Source organism: Convolutriloba macropyga, chromosome 1 (genome assembly GCF_964194025.1).
Source record: "Convolutriloba macropyga chromosome 1, txConMacr16.3, whole genome shotgun sequence".
Taxonomy (NCBI): domain Eukaryota; kingdom Metazoa; phylum Xenacoelomorpha; order Acoela; family Convolutidae; genus Convolutriloba; species Convolutriloba macropyga.
The window spans coordinates 76,567,639-76,587,253 of NC_134468.1; the positions used below are offsets into that span (position 1 = coordinate 76,567,639).

The 19,615-nt window shown below is 32.5% G+C and overlaps 1 protein-coding gene across 1 annotated transcript in view; it reads left to right on the forward strand.

Moving 5' to 3' along the window:
• The first annotated feature begins 7,386 nt into the window (after positions 1-7,386).
• Positions 7,387-19,615, forward strand: part of LOC142342826 (four and a half LIM domains protein 2-like) — a 74,965-nt gene continuing 62,736 nt past the window's right edge. The window contains exon 1 of the mRNA XM_075394465.1: positions 7,387-7,484. The gene's annotated coding sequence lies outside the window, so the exon portion shown is untranslated. The remainder of the gene's footprint in view (positions 7,485-19,615) is intronic.

The following is a 19,615-nucleotide window of genomic DNA, read 5'->3' on the forward strand; positions in this document are numbered from 1 at the left end:
CTCTGATCGTATCCTAAAAGTCTATCAAAATCAGAAAACTAATGAAAATAAGTAAAATTGTTATTGTCCCGACCCCTCTTGAGGGGGGAGGAACTATATACTCAAATGGTTTTTTTTGTTCAGTCAATTTTCGCCGATCGATATATTCATCGTAGAGAGTTGAGACTGGCATCATTAGAAAGCTCGTCCAGCGTAGAATATGGAATTAATAAGATTTTTTTAATTTTCGTTTTCTACAGGGAGTTATCGAGGTTTAAACTTGTGAAAAAAGTAGAGCGAATTCACGTTGTTTTATTCACATTTTCCGAAATTTTTGCCTAATTTTTCGTAAATTTTGCTAAAATTTGTTGAAATTTTTAAGAATAGTGTCGTTGATTTTATTTTTAAGGACAAACAAGCCTTGTTGATTATTCTGATTAAATTTTTTGGTCAAAAACTCTGGATAAATTTTTCAAAATTCAGCCTTTTTCATAAAAAACAGCTTGAAATAAGCTACTTTAGTCCACTTTGATCAAATTTGCCGGCACTACACCCCCAAACAACACTAATACAATCTTTGTAGACTCAGAAGGGGGCTATTCCTACTTCAACTTCCGCTGAGAGTGCTCTGTAATTAAAACTTTGCCTTTTTTGCTAGCTTTACTCGTTTATTATCAAAAATGCAATTTTTTTTTGGGGATTTCAACTAACAAATTAACTATATCTACAATATTCGGCACATCAATAGTTCCTAACGGACAATAAGCATTAGCAAGGCTAGTTTTGGGCCAATCTTGGACTGTTACAATCCAAAAAGAATTCGTATTGCAATCAGTCGGTCTTTTTTTTGAAAAAAGATCTTTTTTAATATTAAAGAACAGAACATATCAAATGAGAGCTCAGGAGTGATAGGTCCAACTGGCTTCCTAAGCAACTCCAAGCTAATGCATTTAGTTTTTTACTTGAAAGTTTATGATCGTTTTGACTTTTAAAATAATTGATTTCTAAATAAATAATGGCTTAATGAACTTTTCCTGCATTTTTTTTTTAATTTGGTCAGCTTGCAGCTTAGTGTCAGCAAAGAAAGAATACTTCTTCATTCTACTGATTTGAAATTTAGTCTCGATTGCGTTTTTAAGCCTGAAGTTATTGTTTTCTGGCTTTGATACTACTAGATTTCAGATTTTTTTTTGTTTTTAGAAATTTGCCAGTTTTTCACGTTTTCTAGTCACATTATAACATTACTGACAGTTCTCATATCACATTACTAGCGTTCAAAATGAAACACAATTGAACATATTAAAATCCTTAAAGAAATAGGTTTTCGTTTTAACGGCCTCGATACTTCTTCAATAAATTAATTGAATTTTTTAATTTTGTCTTTAACTGTCATTTTTACTCTGTCATTTCAGTTGTATGAAATTTCCTGTATAGTGATAGGTTTCACTGGCTTTTTACGGAAGAATAGAGGAGCCGATTTTCTGATATAAGTAGATAGCTGATGGCTTTCATGTCTTTGAAAACAATCGTTTTCCAAAATAAAAAAAAATTATTTCAACTTCGCAATTTTGTTCCTTTTATCGTCTGTTTGTAAAAATAAAAATTTTTTTTTACTTCGCAAGTTTGTTCTTTTTATTTTTCTTTTTGGTACCTAATCTCGTTAGTTGCAGGTCAAATATGACATTATGGGTATCAAGGGAAGTTGTCAAAAGTGATTGATGTCCCAAAATCTATTTTTTTTAAAGAATGCGTTATGACCTTACTGACTTCGACACCGGTTTTTCACAAAAAAAAGTAAATTAATTTGATTTTTGTCATGTTTGTCGTTCTTTTTGTAGACGCAAGATTTATTCTGGATGATTTCAGGTCTCAGAGAATTCCTTTGGAGGAATAAACGACCCTATTTAAATACTTCATTTTGTATTTAATGTTTTTTATGACTTGGGATATAATTTTGTTTCTAAAAAAAAATCAAAATTTTTACATGCTTTTGCCCTTTTCTCTTTTTTGTCTACTTGTTACCTAGTCTTACTAATAAATGGCCAATTACTACGTTATTGGTGTTTGAAGAAGGCGCAAACGAATATATTTTGAGGGCCGAAATATGGCTTGACGGTTTTGACAGCGTTTTCTGGCAAGTTTCAATTGAATTTTTGTATGTTGTTTTTTTGTTCTTCTTAGCCGCTTAAGGAAATGAATAAGGACAGGTCCTAATGCCGTTCTATAGAAACATTGGTAATCGTAAACCTTTGGGATATTTTACTTGATTTCTAATGACTTTGAAGTTAATTGTTTTAAAAAAATAAGCGAATTTTTTAACTTTACTGTTTTTGTTCTTTTTTGTCTATTTGTTACCAAACCTTTTTATGGACTGGTCCATATCTTTTCTGGTGTTATTTTGTTTAGTTTTAGGTTCATCTGACGGTATGTTGACTTTGTTATTAAATTTTGTTTTTTAAAACGGACAAAAAGTTTTTGATGTAATTAATGTTTGTTGTTGTTGTTGTTTGATTTTGCTGTTCGTCTTGAATCGCTTTCTCAATATTGGCATATCACAGCAATTTAATGCTTCGTTTTTTACTCCACTGAGTTATTTGCTTTGGAGGCTATCTTATCGTTCATACACAATTTTTTTGAAAAATACTTGGGCTTTTTTGGGTTTTTTGGGACACATTTATTCTCGTAATCAAGAACCACTTGTGAGCCTGCTGAAGTTTTCAGAATTTCAGTCTATTACCAAAAAAATTGAGTTTGTGTTTTGAGATGTCCCTATTGCCAGTATTTAGGCGAGAGAAATTTTTGTAACAAAATGAAACTTTTAGTCACGACTTTATTGAGAACCTGTTTGTGGAACCATTTTCAAAACAGGTATCGAAATGATGTTTTCGAATGGCTTATTCAAATAAGAAATTATGTTTCGAGGACGGCAGATGTAACGGGGTCAATCTAGCATAAAGAAAGTTTCTTTTGAAAGATTTTGTCCAAAATTATTGTCCATTTGTTTGGATATGAAATTTGTGGTTTTTCATATTTTGTCGTTTTTAACAAAGGAGTGGTTTTCTTTGTTCCATTTTTAAATCCAAGTTTTTTCTAAAATTTTCTGTTCAGGCTTTAGGAGATCGTAAGTAAAAGCAATTGGCTTTAATAATATGAAGTCAAGATTTCAGAGAATGAGCTTATTTTTTGAGTTAAAACGAGTTACGCGCAATTTTATATATCGCCCAATCTCGTGATAAATTGTTTCAATTTTTCATTTGACTGGAACTTTTCTTCGAAAACTTTTTTCTAAAGCTTTATTTTGCTCGCTTGAGCGATTTAAATTGACGTGAAAAACAAGGTATATGGTTAAGATCCAAGGGCACTGGCTGTCTAAGCTTCTCTGTTAGAGCTCTGGTGGGCGCTGAGTGTATGATTCACCGATGCTGAGGAATAAGCAGAACTTCAAAGGGTGAAAGGCGATTTCGAATTAATGCAGGTTTAGGATCCCTTTTTCTGCTATCCCCTTCGATGTGCGCCTCTTTCTACCTCTCTCACCGTTCACCGTTTTATACTAATCGTCGCCAACGCATAAGCTATCTACAACCAAGGAAGTCAAACCTTCGCCTGTCGTTCGAGAGCATTTCGTCAGACAGTAGTCGGTTTTGTTAATCTAGAAAACAAGTTGAGGTTAATTAAAACAATTTTGAGGGAAAGGATGTTCTGCTATAAAAGGAAATACGTGTCATTTGCGGTGTAATGATGACCTACCACCATTTGCCTTTCAAAATAAACAGGGGAGCTGTATTGCATTGTGATTATGATGGATCTAATTAGAATATGAAAGTTGGTTATTTCTTGTTCAATGTGCTAGATCGTTCACTTTGATTTGATTATTGTTGCTTGAAAACGAGACTTGAAGCTCGCTGTATCCTAGGTAGAATACTAGCGCTGCAGTATCATCGAATTTACAGTCGTCACTTTCCAATGTATCGCCTGAAAAACGTGATGTGCATGTCGCAGATTGTCCGTATTTTACCGATATTTTCTTTCAGAAAATGAGTGGTGCTTCAATTTAAGTTAATCTTAAAGCAAAGATGACAAACTGAGATGTAGTCTGATAGACGATCACGTTCTGATTACCTAGAAGTGCAGTTAAATGCTGAAATTTAGATAGATTTCTCTTTTCGAATAGTTTTGCGTGCAATTCGAATTTTGGAAACAAATAATCGTTTTGAAGTTGAATTTTTTTTAAGTTTTGACATCCGAGAAAGATAGAGCAATGTGCGAAAAGAACAAGAAAGAACGTCTGTTGAAGTGCGCAATGAATAGCTTTTCTCATACGTAAATTCAATCTTAATTAATTTGTCTGGCGTTTAAAGGGTTGTGACAAATATCTCAATGGAAAGTTGCAACAGATGTGAGAGGTAGAGAAAAAGGAATGATGAATAAATGGGAGCTGTAATCATCTTAAGTTTTATCAATTTGACTATCGCGTGTAATGTCGGCATATATCAAAAAATGGGTTTAGAAATTATAAAGAAAGCAGCTTAGCTGTTCCGGGGGTTGTGAAGCTGGTTGATTTGTGCTCTTAAAAGGGACAGGTGATCAGAACTGATATCATGTCTCCACTTATAGATAAATTTGACAAAAATTAGACATCAAAAATCTTATGATAATAAAAACTGCCATAAAAATTTCTAAGCATATGGTTACAGTTAGATCTTCATACATGTTAGTTTCCGGACATGTGAGAGCATAGTTTTATTTTCTTACACTTGTAGTGTTGTAGTGTACTAATAAACTGAACATAAATAAATAGTAAGTCTTGTTTAATGTTTTGTGTAGTGATGAAATTGCCACGGTCCTGACCTTTCGATTGGTCACGATGATATTATTTCTTTGTAGTTCAAACTTGCTGCTTATGCAAACATATCACTCTTCTCTTTTTGTTGCTGTCCCGATTCTTTTGAGATGCACCAAAATGTTAAAATTTGGAGGAATCTCAGACGAATAACTCATTTGCCCCAGTGGTATTTTGAGATGTGTCGCATTAAACAGATTTGATCATCAATAATGAAATTAATCGTTAGATTTGCCAAGTGAATAATGTGAAAGTTTCAGTATTACTGCGCAAAAAGAGTACGTTTGTTAGTTATGGTTTCTTTAAAGTGTGACGTGCCGAGTAAGGTTCGGTTCAGCATTTGAATCAGAAAGTTTTTAATCCAATAAACGTGAACTTAAATGTTTTCTGGGATATGAGCTGAAGAATCGTCGAAAATGGAGAATCGTCAAAAATGGAGAATCGTCGAAAATGGAGAATCGTCGAAAATGGTGATCGTTTTTAGTAATTAGTGTGTTTTTGTTTTCAGTATTTTTTGATATTGGGTTTGATTACGCTGCCAGTAACCAGAGAATCGTTGATTATGCCCTAGAAACTAGTAGCCGGTGCTGAGAAGGGCAAGAATGTTTGGTCAATGCTGTTTTTAAATGTTGCATTGTTGCAAAGCTTGGTTTTGTAATTTCTTAAGTTTTCTGATTCTATTTACGGGGAAAATCTGTTTTTGTTTCTGTTGTTCAATGATGCATGTCTGTGCTGACGTGAGAGTTACACATTGCGTTTTGAAATTGTGTTTTTTCTGCAAATAGTTTGGTCAATGCCTGGATTGTATGTTGGCTGGTGAATTTCATTTGTTCTCAATCTGATGTGATTGGATCACGTGTTGTAGAGTCCTGTTTGTCAATTTTTTGTGTAGGATATACTTTAATGTCTACGTATGTTAACGTCTCTCAATTATTCTTCATTCTACTCTTCTCTAGCACCTTTTCTTCATTTTTCAGTTTTTAGTTTGAATTGATCCCAATCTATTTGTGTATTTGAGGCACTTGTTTGTTTCGTTGGTGTCTTGGTTCAATTTTTAGCTAAAGTTAGGCATTGCAATGTGAGCAGAATGTTTTGAGATCTCAATAATGTTTTGTGATTTTGGTGCTAGAATAATGTTAGTCGTGGCTGAATGAGGAAAGTATCTCGGCAACAGTTTGTTCTTTTCAAAGATATTTTTGAGCCTTGATATTTTTATGCTTATAAACGAATGCTGCTTTTGGTTTTGCTGGCACCAAATTTTCCCAGTTTGATTTTTGGAACTTTGTGGTTTGCTTTTTGGAATATGTTTTTCATAGATATCAGTTGAAATCCGTAGTCTACTCCTAACACTTCGGAGACAGTAGTATGATGGCCTATTAGCCATCTCTTTTCCCTCGCAAAATTTTCTCTAGAAGAAGTTCGATTGCAAAAATTGATTGGCCGTTTTGAGCCTGTATTCGAGTTCTAGTTCGCAAGCTGAGAAAAAATTTCGGCCGAAGAAATACGGACCAAAATACCTAAGGATAAGGATATATTTTGCGATGAGACTGGAACAAAAGGATTTGGCTTTTTAATAGCCGCGAAGTGATAGCTGAGGATATTATTGGCCTTTTCTTGGTTTTTTTTTATTTCGTCAAGATTTTTATTACGACCATATGACGCCACAGCCACATCAAATCTGCTTTTTGTTCATTCTTATGCAATTTCAACTGAAGTGCGTGCGTGACGTCATTTCTCATTTGTAGTGGAGCGAGTTTTGTGTTCATTCGTGTGATTAAGTTTTTGGTCGCACGTGACTTACCTTACTCTCAAAAATGACTTCATCACTTTGAAATTCACTTTTCTTCACTTTAATTCAAAGAGATAAGGTCAAGTGAGCCTGTGTCGCTCTAATTGAAGGTTATTTGAGAGCAGTGAACAGAAGAATCATTAGGATAAACAAATTCTTAATAAAAAATATAACATCTCAGCATTTAATAAAAAGGAGTTTTTAAGTCTGTTTCTTTTAGTATCTTTCGAGACTACAGATCTACGAAGCAATTGTGGCTATTGTGTCAATCTGTCAGCTATGTTTTTTGTTTATATCTTTATCTTTTATGCGCTGTTCTGGTGGGAGCATTCATATCAAGGTTTTAATGATTATAATGATAAATCTGAAGTGCTAAAGTTAATGGCGTTTTTTTCGTGTCTGATGATGTAAGATGTAGCAATTTTCTTAAGATCAAAAAAATCAAATTTTTCCAAACTGCAGAATAGTATCATGTGTTCCGCCATGTTGTGATCTCATTTTAACTACTAAGCAACAAAGATACTCCCAGTTATTATAAATAGACTCATTCAGATAAAATCCAAGTCATTTTTTATCATTACGCCTCCTCCTCCTCCTTCCTTCTTTATTGTAGAATACAATCTCACTTAACATGTTAATTGCTGTTCAAATTACACTGTGGCTCCACCCAGCCATATGTCAAGCTGATTCCAAGACTGCTTATAATAAACTGATAATTTAAGTGACGAGTTTATTTATAGAGGCAATAGATGCAATTGTTTGTTCAACAGTCATGCATCAAAATGCAGTGATTTAGTTAATCTGTTTAAATTTAGTACCATTTCTCTGTGTTGGAAAATTATTACCCGAAGTCAATATGAGGGTGTGGAGCAAGTAGTAAGTTTTTCTTTGTTTCTTTTGATACTTGTCTTTGATTGACTTTACAATCTTGAAAGTAAAATAAATTGGCAATTTTTCGGAGCAGTATGGACTGCGCATTTATTTTTGTTCTCTCCCTAGCGCTGTGAGTACTCAAAATTCTTGCAAGATGAGGTACGTTGTAAAAATGTTCTTGTGTTCTTTTTCTGTTTTTTTGTCTTTATAACTGTTAGAGGTGTAGGATATTAGACGAAAGTTTGAATAGGCGAACGGTAATTTTGAAGGCATTACGCGAACTTTTTAACTAAGATTTTGTAGAACGGAATATAGTCGAATCAATTATATAACACTTCAAAATCCACTTGCTATTATGAAGTATTTAAATGTCCCTCACATTGGGCACTTATGCGAAAAACAACGCAGTCTTTGTTTTTTCACCCTGTCATTTTTCTCAAACTCCACGGAGAGGTGGTGGGAGTGATTGCTAAATTTTGCGGTCTTTTAAAATTTTTGGGACTCTTTTTTTCGTGATTGCGCCGAGCAGATATGGTGAACAGACTCAGCCTGTTTTTTTGTTCCAAGAAATCAATTTGTATTCCATTTTCTTCGAAACCAATTTTTTAGTTTTGTTCACGAGCTATTCTGAGGAATTAGGGACATCATTTGGTACCTTCTATAGCCTTGTTTTGATATATATCAAAGCAAGTCTCTAGATAATGCAAAATTGCTGCAATTTGAATGATGGGAACATTTGAAAAATTCGAAAGGAAAGCTTCAAAAGGGAAAAGAGCATGGTAGGCGGTTAGAAAGCTGCTGATTGAGGTTAATTTTGATTGTTTGCTGACTTTTAAAAGTAAGTAAAATTTTAGTTACTAGATGCAGTTTCACCGGTGCAAAAATGACTATGATTTTTTGACTCAATGTTCCAGAATTTATCAAGTATGATAACTTTTTTTAACCTTTTTTTAACCTTCTAAGTTTAACCTTTTTTAGTGTGATATCGTTTTAACTAGCAAAGATGGTAAAAATTATCGAAAAGAATAAAAAACAGCGGAAAATTTGATCAGCTTCATATTTTTTTCATTTTTTTAAATTTGAAATTGGAACTTTTTTCGTTTCTTTGGAGTTCATTTGACAAAGCGGAAGCTTCGAATAGTTAAATACTTTTTGATTCACTTGTTGTGTATCCTGAGTATGGCATTGTATAATTTTTTATATTTGCTTAATGTAATTGAATTGAGACAAGGCGATTTCAAACGCGGAAGGTCAGTAAAGTTTTTCAAATCTCGCTTAATTTGTTTCTGTTACGCATTGTTTTTAGATGCGAATTTAGTTGCTTTGAAACATAATTTTGGACATTTAACATTCAGCTTTTTAGATCTTTCTCAGTGGGATTTTACGTGGATAATATTGTAATTAACAATGTATTAAGTAGTAATAGCGTTTTTATTTAGAAGATATCCATTTAATCTAAACTTAGAAAGAAACAAGATTTCTAAAAAGTTATAAGCGAAAATATTTTTTTTTGTTCGATAGTAAGCTGAATGCAAGAAAGGAATTTTTGATTTTAAGAGATTTTTATCAACTGAGTGTCAGGGTATTTATCCGGTGTTCTGCTGATCAGTTCTATAGATCTCTACTTCGGGAGGTATTGGTTGGTCCTTCGCAAATACTTTCTGCACGTTTCTTGGTGTTCTTTGAGTGTATTTGCAAATGAATATCGACATCTGTTTTGCCAGCATAATTACTTCCCCGTACCTCTTCTTTACAGCTTTTTATCAATTACAAAAGTTTATTTTCAAGAATCTTGGGTACATACCATACTACTCGATCCTAGGTGTGTAATAATTTTCTGTAATTCCGTTGTTTTGGATAAACAAAATAGGGGTTGTGGTCAGAGATTGAAATAGGGACCTAATGTGGCGTTGAACCAAAACCAACTAATAAAGAATTTAATATCAAGTTATACTACATTATTAGAGCTTTCATTAGAAATACTTCACGCGAGAATCACGATGATAAAAAATATGTTGCTTTAATTATAACACGCGAGAATGCCATCGTTCTTACTTTTTATTGATCTCTATCTGGAATTTTTGCTCCTTTTTGTTTCGTTTTGGACTAAAATTTTTTTTATGTAGAAAAACGAAATGAAAAAATAGCTGAGTAACATGATTTCCTCCCTGATTTTAAAAGACATAAATCAGTTTTTTTGTTAAGCTTTTGATTATTTTTAGGTTTAGGTTTAGCTAACATGAGTAATAAACTGATCCAAATTTTGGGGGCGTTTTTGCCCAGCCGAAGAGGCTGCTCGGTTTTGAATAGTTTTTTTGGTAATAACAAAAATGTAAAGCGTTTGAAGATATGATGAAATATAGATGGCATTGCATCTTATTGTGTATGACGTACATTTTAATAATATTCATGTGTTCATTTTCTGTTTTTTGTCTTGATAACTGTTGGAGGCGTAAGATATTAGGCAAAATAGTAGAAATTTTTTAGACATTATGCAAGTTTTGTTAACTAATATTTTGTAGAAATTAGTGGGATCAATTATATAACACTTCAAAATTCACTTGCTATTATGAATTCCGTAAGTGTCCTATGTGGGCACTTATGCAAGAAACAACATTCTGTGGTGGGAGAGGTAATGGGACTGATCGCAAATTCTTGCGGTCTTTTTAAAATTTTTTTGGGTCCTTTCGTGGTTGCGCCAAGTAGAATTATGGTGAACAGATTCAGCCTGTTTTTTTGATTCCCTTAATACATTTTTTATTCTATTTTCTTCTAACCCGAAATTCAATTTTGTTCACGAGCTATTCTGAGAAGTTTGAAACATCATTTGGTACCTTTGAGTGTCTTGTTTTGATTCATCTGAAAACAAGACTATAGAAAATGCAAAATTGCTACAATTTGATTAATGGGAGACTAGAAAATTTTTAAAGGAAAGCTTCAAAAGGAAAAAGAGCATGGTAGGTCGCTAGAAAGCTGAAGATTGAGGTTGAAGTTGGTTGTTTGCTAACTTTTTAAAGTAAGTAAAATTATTGTTACTAGATGTAGTTTCAGCGTTGCAAAATTAACTATGATATTTTAACTCAATGTTCCAGAATTTATCAAGTTTCATAACGCTCCCTGTTTTTCGAGTGTGATATGGTTTTAACTAGCAAAGATGGTGCAAAAATATCGAAAAAATTAAAAAACAGCGGAATATTTTATCGACTTCATAGTTTCATTTTTTTTAGAATTTGAAATTGACACTTTTTTTGTTTCTTTGGTGTTCATTTGACAAAGAGGAAGCTTGGAAAATTTAAATACTTTTTGAGTCACCTGTTGTGTATCTTGGGTATGGCAATGCATAATTTTTTTTCAATATTTGCGTGATCTAGTTGAATTGAGACATGGCGATTTCAAACGCAGAAAAATTATCAAAGTTTTTTTTCAAATCTCTCTTAATTTGTTTCTGATACGCATTGTTTTTAGTTGCGAATTTAGTTGTTTTAAAACATAATTTTGGCGTTTAACATTCAGCTGTTTAGATCTTTCTCAGTAGGATTTTAGGTGGATAGTATTGAAATTCACACTGGACACTATCGTTTTTATAGATACTATTGTACTAAGTAGTAATAGCCTTTCTTTTTAGAAGATATGCGTTTAGTCTAAACTTAGAAAGAAACAAGGAGGCTCGATAATTTGCGTTCGCACATTGAGTTCCGACCCCGCTCCTCTACATTTTTCTCTTGTTGTCTACCAAATGAAGAGATAAAAAAAATTAACATATCAACAAATCGTTCAACAAACTACTAAAAGAATAAAACAATCTACTCTAGAGGGCCTATGAGACCTGTGGCTACCATAATATGACTACCAGAAAAGACGGCAACAAAAATCAAATAGTTACAAATGGTAATTACGACCAAAACTCCTTGTCCATTTTTGAAAACCACTAATAACCAAATCAAAATGGCATCAGATAAAATTTATACTCAGAAGATGAACAGGCACTTTTTTGAAACAAAATATGGGACTTTTCCTCAATGCATCTTGGCAACAAGTCGACTAGAAATGAGCAAAAGGGGCAAAGTTTTTTAAAACATTGCTTTTTTTTTGAAAAAAAAAGAATTAAATTCGAACTGATTAGAAACATTACACATCAAATCAAATCATTGAGAGAATCTTTTACACCTCAACAGAGAGCGACTGAGGCCTTTCATTATCCAGTATATGTCTAAAGACTACAAAAAGAACGGCAAATACACGCAAAAACTAAAAATATGCACCAAAAATTATGCACGAAAACGATGTCCCCCCAATCAATTAAATAATAAGCTGATCACTAAAAACAGTAAAAATCTCCGTTAGGATTCTTTGAAGGTAACAAAATTTGTAAATCAAACGACGCCCGTTATTGTGATGCTATTAAAAGAAAACAAAGACCTACAAAAAAGGGTCAGATATGCAAAAATTACAAAAATTGGTTTTTATGAAAACTGGTTGTTCGAAGAAGAAAGACCATTTGAGGAAAATAAAACCGTTATGAAGAGCAAATTGTTTTTCAATAGAAAAATGATTTGATTTGTATATAGAGATGCTCAGCTACAATTTAACAGAAAAAAAAATTGGCAGATCTCAAAAACCTGTCTCTTTTTTATATTAAAAACATATGTTTTCAAAACTCATAGCCATCAAATCTTTCGAATAAAAGAGTAGGCAGTTTGTCTTGCAACTTCTGGAAAAATTATTGGCGACTGTTATTGATGAGACTAAATTATGAAACTATAAAATAGCATTAAATACAAGCTGAACTAATAAGTTTCAGAAATAACTTTACAAAACCACAGTTTTGAAGCCATTAAACTTCTAAGATGTTAACCGCGAGAACAAAACATCTTCATTTGCGTCTCCTTTGGCCATCATAACGTCTTATTGTAAAAAGACTATCACAAAATGACAACAAAAAGAACCACAAAAACTGAAAAGTATCTAAACTTCACAAAATTCTTCTGAAACAAATTGTCTGAGCCCTGAAGACATCATTTAAAACGTTTAAGCAACAGAAAAATTATTGTTTGATTCAGGAAAACATTAGAAAAATTCTAAGTAATGGGTTAAGTTACGAAAATGATTCAACATTGTATAATACGGAAAAAAAACGCAAACCAGAACAAAAAGGGATAAGTTAAAAAATACTATTACTGTTTTTTTAAGAAATTTAATTCGAAAGTCAAAACAACCATAAGCTATTTACCGATATCAGTTGTTAAGTTCATTTGTTGATCTATATTTGGCCACTGAGACTTTTAATTAAAAAATATTTGGCATATGACAACAAAAATTAACAACAAATAAAGGGCAAAAATAAAAACTCTACCAATTTCTGCAAGAGAACGGTGCCGCAGCCCTTCAAACCATATTTTATGAAAAAAAAATATGTCAAGTTTCAAATGTTGTGAAGCTTTTTTCATTTAGATTGTAAAATAATGTTACAATTTACAAAAGAAACAAAAACAACAGCAAAAATGGGAAATTATGCACAAAAATCAAATTTTTGTTCGAAAACTCGTAGTACCAAAAGCAAGAAAACCTTCTGTTGCAACAATTGGCCACAAAATTAGTTTGTATTCTATACGGAGGAAATGCTGACCTTGTTTTTACTGAGAATAAGCAAACTGTAAAAAAAATTGACTAAGATTTTCAAAAAATCACAGAAATTTCCTTAAAACAAATACATTCAATGTTATAAGAGACATTAGGTAACAACCCGAATGAATAGAAAAGTTTAACTTGCACCTCTTGAGGAAGAAATTTATTACTTTGAGTGGTTAAACTTCAAAATCAGACTGCCAAAAGAATAACAATTGAAGGCAAAAGACAAGAATTCAGTTAAATTTTACTAAAACTCTTCCTCAAAACCACAAGAACACTTTGGTTCTCTGAAAACAAACTGTATCTACATTCGACCTCAAATTTACGTAAATTGGAGTTGTCATTAACGGAGCCGTGAATAAAAAAACATTGTCAGTAATTAACATTAATAAAACAAAAGCAAAATATTTTTAAAAATGGCAGCATCAAAATAAAAACCAAAAAGTCTCTGATTCTAAGAATCCATGATATTGTCCAACCTCTCCCTGATTTTATCGCGCGCCCAGCAAACAGACCAAGTATTCAAGTATTTGCGAATTAGACCAATTGTTGCGTGGAATTCTTCGAATACTAAGAAAAAGAACGATGCATTTTGTATAATTATCGAGTTAAATCTGCAAAAAACGTCAAAGTTTCAATTCCAGAAGACTTTCATACGGCGCCTACTTGCAACTAGCGCTCTTTGTTAGAATAGGGAGTCTGTTTTAAGGTTTCTAGGTCACTAAGTCTGGCAAACTTTGACAAAATGGACCAAAAATCCATATTTTGTGCCATTTTTGATGAAAAAAGTTTGATTTTTGAAAATTTTATCAAAAATTTTAGCCAAAAAAACTTCAATCAAACAATTCGACAGCGCTATTCTATCTCTAATGGTAACAACAACACTCTGCCGTTAAAAATTTTAACTTATTTTGAATTATATTAGCAAAATTGTGCCAAAATTTAGCAAAAATTACTGAAAATGTGAACAAAAACAGCCGAATGATCCTCGATAACTCGATAACTTTAAACCTCGATAACTCCCTGTAAAAAACAAAAATCGAAAAAAATCTTTTTAATTCCGTATTCTGCACGGGACGGGCCAAAATTGACTGAACAAAAAAACAGTTGAGTATATAGTTCCTCCCTCCCCACTAAAGTGGGGGTCGGAACAACAAGATTTCTAAAAAGTTGTTAGGGAAGGTATTTGTTGTTCACTAGTATTCTGGATGTCAAGAAAGGAGTTTTTGATTTTAAGAGGAGTTTATCAACCGAGTCTCAGGATATTTATCCGGTGTTCTCCTGATCAGTTCTGTAGATCTGTACTTTCGAATGTATTCGTCCTTCGCAAATACTTAGTGATCTCTCATAATTGTCTGTATCCGATCTGCACGTTTCTTGGTGTTCTTTGGGTATATTTGCAAATGAATACCGACACCTGTGCTACCATTATAATAACTTCCCCCGTACCTCTTCTTTACAGCTTCTATCAATTATAAAAGTTTATATTCAAGAAATTTGGGTACATACCATACTACTCGAGCCAAGGCGTGTAATAATTTCAATGTCATCTCGTGGTTTTGGATAAACAAAATAGGGGTTCTGGTCAGAGATTGAAATAGGGACCTAATATGGCGTTGAACCAAAACTAATTAATAAAGATTTGAATATCAAGGTTATACTAGATTATTAGCGCTTTCATTAAATACTTCACGTGAGAATCACGATGATAAAAAATATGGTGCTTTAATTATAACACGCGAGATGCTAATATAAAGCGATCAAAAAAGGCTCCCTTGGCTTTCAGTTGAAGGCTTGCTTGCTTTTTTGTTTTAAACAGTAAATACCTGAAAAAAATGGGATGCATAAAGTAGAAAAAGCTTTCGACAATAACTTTACGAAAAATGAGTTCTGAAAATTATAAATATATCAACTTTCATCTCCACTTGAAAATAGGGCCTTTTGAGTGCTAACAGTTCAGTTCGACGGCCACGGGAGAGGGTCGTCCGAATAGGTTCTTTCTGTGAACAAGACCTACGTAACAGTTGTTTGAGAAAATCAAAAAGTGGATTAAATTTCAATGCCATCGTTCTTACTTTTTCTTGATCTCTATCTAGAATTTTTGCTCCTTTTTCGGTTTCGTTTTGGACTAAATTTTTTAATGTAGAAAAACAAAATGAAAAAGCTCAGTAATATGATTTCCCCCCTGATTTTAAAAGACATAAATCAGTTTTTTTTGTTAAGTTTTTGATTATTTTTAGGTTTTGGTTAAGCTAACATGAGTAATAAACTGATCCAAATTTTGGGGTCGTTTTTGCCCAGCCGATGAGGCTGCTCGGATTTGAATAGATTTTTTGGTAATAACAAATATGTAAAGCGTTTGAAGAAATGATGAAATATAGATGGCGTTGCATCTTATTGTAGATGACGTACATTTTGATAATATTCATGTGTTCATTTTCTGTTTTTTGTCTTGATAACTGTTGGAGGCGTAAGATATTAGGCAAAATAGTAAAATTTTTTTAGACATTATGCAAGTTTTGTTAACTAAAATTTTGTAGAAAATAGTGGGATCAATTATATAACACTTCAAAATTCACTTGCTATTATGAATTCCGTAAGTGTCCCTCACATTATGTGGGCACTTATGCAAGAAACAACATTCTGTGGTGGGAGAGTCAATGGGACTGATCGCAAATTCTTGCGGTCTTTTCAAACATTTTTTGGGTCCTTTCGTGGTTGCGCCAAGTAGAATTATGGTGAACAGATTCAGCTTGTTTTCTTGATTCCCTTAATACATTTTTTATTCTATTTTCTTCTAACCCCAAGTTCAATTTTGTTCACGAGCTATTCTGAGAAGTTTGAAACATCATTTGGTACCTTTGAGAGTCTTGTTTTGTATCATCTGAAAACAAGACTCTAGAAAATGCAAAATTGCTACAATTTGATTAATGGCAGACTAGAAAAATTTTAAAGGACAGCTTCAAAAGGAAAAAGAGCATGGTAGGTTGCTAGAAAGCTGAAGGTTGAGGTTGAAGTTGGCTGTTTGCTAATTTTTAAAAGTAAGTGAAATTATAGTTACTAGATGTAGTTTCACCGTTGCAAAATTAACTATGATATTTTAACTCAATGTTCCAGAATTTATCAAGTTTCATAACGCTCCCTGTTTTTCGAGTGTGATATGGTTTTAACTAGCAAAGATGGTGCAAAAATATCGAAAAAATTAAAAAACAGCGGAATATTTTATCAACTTCATAGTTTCATATTTTTTAGAATTTGAAATTGACACTTTTTTGTTTCTTTGGTGTTCATTTGACAAAGAGGAAGCTTGGAAAATTTAAATACTTTTTGAGTCACCTGTTGTGTATCTTGGGTATGGCAATGCATAATTTTTTTCAATATTTGCTTGATCTAGTTGAATTGAGACATGGCGATTTCAAACGCAGAAAAATTATCAAAGTTTTTTTCAAATCTCTCTGAATTTGTTTCTGATACGCATTGTTTTTAGTTGCGAATTTAGTTGTTTTAAAACATAATTTTGGCGTTTAACATTCAGCTGTTTAGATCTTTCTCAGTAGGATTTTAGGTGGATAGTATTGAAATTGACACTGGACACTATCGTTTTTATAGATACTATTGTACTAAGTAGTAATAGCGTTTCTTTTTAGAAGATATCCGTTTAATCTAAACTTAGAATGAAACAAGGAGGCTCGGTAATGTGCGTTCGCACCTTAAGTTCCGACCCCGCTCATCTACATTTTTCTCTTGTTGTCTACCAAATGAGGAAGAGATAAAAAAAATTAACATATCAACAAATCGTTCAACAAACAACTAAAAGAACAAAACAATCTACTCCAGAGGGCCTATGAGACCTGTGGCTACCATAATATGACTACCAGAAAAGACGGCAACAAAAATCAAATAGTTACAAATGGTAATTACGACCAAAACTCCTTGTCCATTTTTGAAAACCACTAATAACCAAATCAAATTGGCATCAGATGAAATTTATACTCAGAAGATTAACAGGCACTTTTTTGAAACAAAGTATGGGTCTTTTCCTCAATGCAACTTGGCAACAAGTCGTCTAGAAATGAGCAAAAGGGGCAAAGTTTTTTAAAACATTGCTTTTTTTTTTTAAAAAAAGAATTAAATTCGAACTGATTAGAAACATTACACATCAAATCAAATCATTGAGAGAGTCTTTTACACCTCAACAGAGAGTGACTGAGGCCTTTTATTATCCAGGATATGTCTAAAGACTACAAAAAGAACGGCAAATACACGCAAAAACTAAAAATTTGCACGAAAAATTATGCACGAAAACGATGTCCCCCCAATCAATTAAATAATAAGCTGATCACTAAAAACAGTAAAGATCTTCATTAGGTTTTTTGAAGGTAACAACATTTGTAAATCAAACGACGCCCGTTATTGTGATACTATGAAAAGAAAACAAAGACCTACAAAAAAGGGTCAAATATGCAAAAGTTACAAAAATTGGTTTTTATGAAAACTGGTTGTTCGAAGAAGAAAGACCATTTGAGGAAAATAAAACCGTTATGAAGAGTAAATTGTTTTTCAATAGAAAAATGATTTGATTTGTATATAGAGATGCTCAGCTATAATTTAACAGAAAAAAAAATTGGCAGATCTCAAAAACCTGTCTCTTTTTTATATTAAAAACATATGTTTTCAAAACTCATAGCCATCAAATCTTTCGAATAAAAGAGTAGGCAGTTTGTCTTGCAACTTCTGGGAAAATTATTGGCGACTGTTATTGATGAGACTAAATTATAAAACTATAAAATAGCATTAAATACAAGCTGAACTAATAAGTTTCAGAAACAACTTTACGAAACCACAGTTTTGAAGCCATTAAACTTCTAAGATGTTAACCGCGAGAACAAAACAACTTCACTTGCGTCTCCTTTGACCATCATAACGTCTTATTGCAAAAAGACTATCACAAAATGACAACAAAAAGAACCACAAAAACTGAAAAGTATCTAAACTTCACAAAATTCTTCTGAAACAAATTGTCTGAGCCCTGAAGACATCATTTAAAACGTTTAAACAACAGAAAAATTATTGTTTGATTCAAGAAAACATTAGAAAAATTCTAAGTAATAGGGCTAAGTTACGAAAATGATACAACATTGTATAATACGGAAAAAAACGCAAACCAGAACAAAAAGGGATAAGTTAAAAAATACTATTACTGTTTTTTTAGAAATTTAATTCGAAAGTGAAAACAACCATAAGCTATTTACCGATATCAGTTGTTATGTTCATTTGTTGATCTATATTTGGCCACTGAGACTTTTATTTAAAAAATTTTGGCATATGACAACAAAAATTAACAACAAATAAAGGGCAAAAATAAAAACTCTACCAATTTCTGCAAGAGAACGGTGCCGCAGCCCTTCAAACCATATTTTATGGAAAAAAATGTGTTAAGTTTCAAATGTTGTGAAGCTTTTTTCATTTAGATTGTTAAATAATGTTATAATTTATAAAAGAAACAAAAACAACAGCAAAAATAGGAAATTATGCACAAAAATCAGAAAATTTTGTTCGAAAACTCGTAGTACCAAAAGCAAGAAAACCTTCTGTTGCAACAATTGGCCACAAAATTAGTTTGTATTCTATACGGAGGAAATGCGGACCTTGTTTTTACTGAGAATAAGCAAACTGTAAAAAAAATTGACTAAGATTTTCAAAAAATCACAGATATTTCCTTAAAACAAATACATTCAATATTATAGGAGACATTAGGTAACAACCCGAATGAATAGAAAAGTTTAACTTGCACCTCTTGAGGAAGAAATTTTTTACTTTGAGTGGTTAAACTTCAAAATCAGACTGCCAAAAGAATAACAATTGAAGGAAACACTTTGGTTCTCTGAAAACAAACTGCATCTACATTCGACCTCAAATTTACGTAAATTGGAGTTGTCATTAACGGAGCCGTGAATAAAAAACATTGTCAGTAGTTAACATTAATAAAACAAAAGCAAAATATTTTTAAAAATGGCAGCATCAAAATAAAAACCAAAAGGTCTGATTCTATGAATCCATGATATTGTCCAACCTCTCCCTGATTTTGTCGCGCGCCCAGCAAACAGACCAAGTGTTCAAGTATTTGCGAACTAGACCAATTGTTGCGTGGAATTCTTCGAATACTAAAAAAAAGAACGATGCATTTTGTATAATTATCGAGTTAAATCTGCAAAAAACGTCAAAGTTTCAATTCCAGAAAACTTTCATACGGCGCCTACTTGCAACTAGCGCTCTTTGTCAGATTAGGGAGTCTGTTTTAAGGTTTCTAGGTCACTAAGTCTGGCAAACTTTGAGAAAGTGGACCAAAAAATCATATTTTGTGCCATTTTTGATGAAAGTTTGATTTTTGAAAATTTTATCAAAAATTTTAGCCAAAAAAACTTCAATCAAACAATTCGACAGTGCTCTTCTATCTCTAATGGTAACAACAACACTCTGCCGTTAAAAATTTTAACTTATTTTGA